The 6,126-nt window shown below is 42.3% G+C and overlaps 1 pseudogene; it reads right to left on the bottom strand.

Moving 5' to 3' along the window:
• Positions 1-362: 362 nt before the first annotated feature.
• LOC101652755 lies at positions 363-1,046 on the bottom strand (annotated as a pseudogene).
• Between the last annotated feature and the right edge of the window lie 5,080 nt (positions 1,047-6,126).

The following is a 6,126-nucleotide window of genomic DNA, read 5'->3' on the forward strand; positions in this document are numbered from 1 at the left end:
TAGAAAGATATACTAATATTTTCTTCTATTTCATTGTCCCTGAGTAGGACAAACAGTAAAAGGTTGGAGATTTAATTAAGTCCACCCAGAGGGATCTCAGAAAAAAGATTAGGCTATCTACTTCCAAAAATTCAGCCAGGGAAAACTGCAGAGCACAATACCACCCCGACAGCACGTGGCCTCATCCTCAGCCGAAATCTCCTCAACGACTGGGGACACCTTTTCCCTACGTCTCCCTTCATTGAATTGGCATGTAATGTTACAGCTCTTTGTCATCGCCAGTATACTCTTTTTTTTTTTCCTATGTGAAAGAAGTTCCTGCTTCATGAACTGACCAGAATACAAAAATCATGGCCGACTCTTTAGTTCACCCTTCTAATAAGCCTGTGGATCTGTCTTCCTGTTGCCAGCATCGCGACCGTCTATGAAATGGGTGGACTTTCTTCATCCCGCCTCATGAGAAGACCACGTGAAGAGAGCCACAGGAAGTTATTTGCTTCTTTGAAGCGTTTCCCAATCATATAGATCTCTTGAATCAGATCCTCCGTGCAGTTGATGCCATTTTTACCAAGAGATCGCGCAATCAAGGTGATATCCGTCGGGGTACTATGCTCCTTATGGATCTTGCCATCACCATGCTTGTAGATCAGTTCATTCACTGGCTTCAGGTTTGGGTGCCCCCCTGCAATGTATGGCTCCACAATCCTCAGCATGAAGCTTCGATGAGTCCTCATGGAAGCCCTGCTAAGTTTAACACAGGTGAAAGTCTGGCGAAGGCAAAGAAGCTGCAACACCTTTCGAACCTTTGGGCTCACACCAGTGATACCTCTAACCCTGTTAGCAACTGCCGGCTTGGCTTCTCCAGGTGCATACAGGTTGCCAGCTTTTCCCGCCTTTCAGATTTCAGTTCTGCCCACCTGCCTGGATTCCTTGGGACCGTGCTTAGTTTTCTTAGAGATAAGCTTCCTCCTGCCCATTTGAAGCATCTTTTGGGAAAACTTGTTTCTCTAGCATTTGATCTTTAGTTCTGTGAAATTCCTCCACATTTTCTTAAGGCTTTCCGGAACAGGAGGGACATCTTTTTAAAAAAAATTATTTTATTGGGGGCTCGTACAATTCTTATCACAGTCCATACACCCATCCATTTTGTCAAGCACATTTGTACATTTGTTGCCATCATCATTCTCAAAACATTTGCCTCCCACTCTAGCCCCTAATATCAGTTGCTCATTTTCCCCCTCCCTCCCCACTCCCTCCTGAACACTTCATAATTCATAAATTATTAAAGTTTTGTCATAAGTTACACTGTCCGACATCTCCCTCCGCCCTCTTCTCTGCTGTCCATCCCCCAGGGAGGAGGCAATACTTAGATTCTTGTAATCGGTTCCCCCTTCTACCCCACATTCCCTTCACCCTCCAGCCATCGCCCCTCTCACCACTGGCCCTGAAGGAGTCATCTGTCCTGGATTCACTGTGTTTCCAGTTGCTATCTGTACAATGTACATCCTCTGGTCTAGCCAGATTTGCAAGGCAGAATTAGGATCATGATAGTGGGGGGGGAGGACGCATTTAAGAACTAAAGGAAAGTTATATGTTTCGTCATTGCTACCCTGCACCCTGATTGGCTCGTCTCCTTCCCACAACCCCTCAGCAAGGCGGTGTTCAGTTGCCTACCAATGGACTCTGCTTTGCTTCTCTGCGATCCCCTTCATGATTCCAGCCGGCTTAAGATAAAATAACATTGGAAAGCTGGGGCATGTGCCCCCAATATACTCTTTATTCACAACTGCCCCAAATCTGTGTGGTTGGATTTTTAATTCCATACCTGACCCTAGAATGAGATCATGAATTGAGCAGCTACCTTAGTATCAGGAGCTAACCAGGTGGGGATTCTTCAAATCGAATGGGTATTGCAGGCCCAGATGCAAACAAGAACATAGACATTTCTCCTGGGGCCATGTCTGAGCGTGGTCCCGCTAGTCTGCAGCTGCTAAATGACCAAGATGGTGCTGGCATTTTTACAGTTCTTATGAGATCAGGATCCAACTTACTGGACATTGAATCTGGCTTCACCTAAGTCCACCAAGCATAGAACAAGACTTAGGTTGTTTTTGTTGTTTTTTTCTGTTCCCATCCATCAAAGAAAATTAGCCTAAACAATAACATTAGAACTGGGCAAACATTACAAAAATTAGTCGGCAAATGTTTTGAGTTCTTTGTCACCCCAAATTTCATTTGCAATTAAGTAAGGGTTCATTACAGAGGTCACGGGCTTAAAAGCTGACAGCTTGACAGCAAAACGGGATGTGTCGTTACCAAGCTCCCTGCTTTGTGGCAGTCTCCCGGAATTAATTGGGTTTGGACTTGTTTGTTTTAGTTATGGTTGATGAGAGGGAGGGAGAAAGAGAGTGTGTGGTGTTTAGTCTCAGAAGAGCAGACACTGAAAAGGCTGGATTATTTGCATACAGCTTGGCCTAAGGTGACTTGAGGACACTCGGAGCTGCCCTCTCACTTGGCAGAGGCAGGAAGGCAGCTACAAGAAGCTACCACTTGGCACGCCTGGGTGGCTATTTCTTTTTTCCCGTCCTGTCACTCATTTTGGAAGAAAACATAAATCTAATTTCAAACAGAGCACAAGCACTCGGAAGGGGGAGAAAAGTGGAGGCAGTTGTGGACGCTGTACTGACCTGATAGTCCTCCTTGTCAGCCCTCTTTGAATTTTTCTGATTAAATGAGAACCACTCAAGCGATCAAATTGGAAAAGTCTGAGGCTGATCGGAAGGACTGGACGAGGGCCCGCGCCGTCATACCCAGAAGGGGACTGACTAGAATTAACACTGACTAGATACCCAGCATCCTCTTGGCCCACCAGGGGAATCAGTATCGAGGGGCACATCTACACACTAACCTGGGCCAAATCCAGATCTGGGTTTCTTTATCCTTCCACCTGAAGAAGAAGCACTTCTTCATGAGTGAGTGAGAGATGGAGCAGAATAAGTCAACACAGGGCAATGACTGGATAATTTCAAAGCAAATTTTGTTTTTTTTCTCACCGAAGTCCAGACACAATTTAACTCTCTCCAGTGTTTGCTCTTGATTTGATTCTCTTTGGAAGATAAATACTTCCTTCCAACTGAATTTGCAGCCCACCTGAGACTCCATATAAAAGGTGCCAATAGACCCAAATGTAGACACTTAGCTCTGATACGGGTGGCAAAGAGGCCTGCACAGACATATCAAAGGGAGAGATTTTTAACCTATTTTGGAAATGAATATAGAATCAAAGAAGTCTAATTCTGTGGGTTAGTGTCTACTCAAGATTCAAGTCATGGTTGCCAGATCAAATGAGGAATCCTTCCCCCCAAAAGGCTACAGATAGAAAGCATCCCAGTGTGTTTACCTTGTGTGGTGGTTACATAATTTGGTGTCAATTTGAGACTAATCGGAGTAAAGGGGTGGAGTCTAGCCTATCAATCAGGTCACAGCTTGATGATATTATTTGGAGGCGTGATAGAGATAAATAGCTCACGGGTGGCCAGACACACTCTCTCTACAGGTGGTTCCTGTTGACAAGCCACATGGAGCTATGCTGATGGAGCCATGTAGAGACCCACACCAGCACTACGATGCTTCCAGTGCCACTGGATCTACAAGACTTTCCACCCACTGACCAGTGATCTTCCTGCATTCAGCCTCATGGCATGTGTTCCAGGAGTCTGAAGAGGAATTTATAGACTAAAATCAGATATGTGGGGTAATATTGGACTTAGGCACTTGATCTGGACTAGGCTGGGATTTTTTTAAATATACAATTACTCTTTTATATAAAGTTTTAGGCATATTAATTGTTATTATTTATTATATTCACTTTTAGCCTCATTTCTTAACCCATGGAATGGAAAAAAATACTTGTCTCACATGGTTATTGTGGAGCTTGTGTGTATAAAGTGCTTATCACAGTGCCAGAAAATAAGGATAAATGTATAAATAGATATGTGAATGAGATAAGATAGATAGATAGATAGATAGATAGATAGATAGATAGACAGACAGACAGATTATTATAGAGGGAAAGTAGGCTTATTTCTCACAAACTCTTGGGGCAAATCATGCAATTTTATCCAAATGACAAAATAAACTGATCACTGTGCTACCTTCCATTGCAACATGACAATCTCTGTTTTTGTATGTAAATCCTATTTGTCATTGTTTTAACTTATTTCTCTTGGTCATATTATTTCCTCTCCACAATCCAGTCCCATTCTGTTATGACATAGCAAAATAATGCTCAGAAGAGACAATGCCAGCCCACTGCCTTTGTCAATTCTGACTCATAGTGACACAACAGGACAGTGTAGAACAGCTCCTCAGGGTTCTGAGACGGCAAATCTTCATGGGGCGCACAGTCTCCTCTTTCTCTGAAGAGCAGCTGGTGGTTTTAACTACTGACTACAGATGGCCTAAATCGTATTTCTCTTTTTGCCACCCTACTTCACAGTGTCATGAATACCTCGTTTAATCATGATTATGTCACATTTCCCTCCTACATCAATGCAGTGGGAGAGGTAAATTAGATAAAGTTTACACAGAGCTATTAGATGGCTCTGTCCAAACAACTGCCTCTTGGTCTATGTACAGGTTCCACAAAACCACAAAGAAGTATTCTGGAATTTCCATCTTTCTCAATGTTATACACAGTTTGTTACTATCGGCATATCCATATGATTTTTGCACAGTCAATAAAACATTAGTAGACATCTTTCTTTAAAGTGTTGGAGAGCAAGGGTATCAGTTTGAGAACTAAATTGTGCTTCACCCAAATCATGAGAAAAATGACAGTTGTACAATGACTAACGAAGGCCCAATAAAAATTGGTGCACTTGAATTATGGTGCTGGTAAAGAAGACTGAACGTGCTGTGGACGTCAAGAAGAACACGCAGATGTGTCATGGAAGAAGTACAGCAGAAGGATCCTTAGAAGCCATGAGGGCAAGCTATGGTCTCACATACTCTGGTCATGTTGTTAGGAAAGATGAGTCCCTGGAGAAGGACATCACGCTAGGTAACACAGAGGGTCAGAAAGAAAAAGAGGAAAACTCTTAAGGATATGGACTGACCCAGTGGCTACAACAATGGGATGAAACGGGACAATTCTAAGAAGTCTTTCATTCCGTTGTACCTAAGGTCACTATGAGTCAAAATCAATTCAATGGCACCTAACAATATGAGGTCCTAAAAACAGTGTAACTTATGACAAAACTATAATAATCTATGAATTATGAAAGGTTCATGAGGGAAGGGGAAGGGGGGGAAATGAGCAACTGATACTGAGGGCTAAAGTAGAAGGCAAATGTTTTGAGAATGATGAGGGCAACAAATGTACATATATGCTTTATACAATGGATGGATGTATGGATTGTGATAAGAATTGTACCAGCCCCCAATAAAATAATTTTTAAAATAAAATAATATATATTAATGTCATAGTTATCAATGTATCTTCATATCATTACACTATGTATATAAGTCTACTCTTCCCTGGTTTCACACCCCACTCCACCTTATCCTCACCACCAATTTTACACTTACGTAATTCATTAGACCAAACTCTACCTATTTTTATTCATTAACATCAGCAAATGAAGTGTTGATCCTTCTGGGATGAGATAATAAAAATTTTGCAACGTCTTCATCTCTTGCCAATCTCATGGAATCACTAAGTGATTAGCAGGAAGAATAAGAGAACAAACTGAATAAATTAGACAATAATCTGAGATCACTTTCAATCCTGTGATTCTGAAATGAAATCAAATAAAATACTTGAATACTCTTCCCGAATCGATTGCTGAAGAAAAATGTGAACATAGGCAAAGGTGGTGAAGAAAGCTGATGGTGCCTGGCTACCATAAGATATAGCGTCCGGGGTCTTAAAGGCTTGAAGACATACAAGCAGCCAGCTAGCTGAGAAGCATCAAAGTCCATATGGAAGAAGCACACCAGCCTGTCTGAGCATGAGGTGCAGAGGGACCAGTTATCAGACATCAAAGAACTAAAAATCAGATCAGTGGGTGCCTGCTCTACTGACACAATCACTGAAGACAAACGTGTGCATAAGCAAATGTGGTG

The sequence above is a fragment of the Echinops telfairi genome, unplaced genomic scaffold (genome assembly GCF_000313985.2).
Source record: "Echinops telfairi isolate 266 unplaced genomic scaffold, ASM31398v2 ScPeMD7_7473;HRSCAF=8511, whole genome shotgun sequence".
NCBI lineage: Eukaryota > Metazoa > Chordata > Mammalia > Afrosoricida > Tenrecidae > Echinops > Echinops telfairi.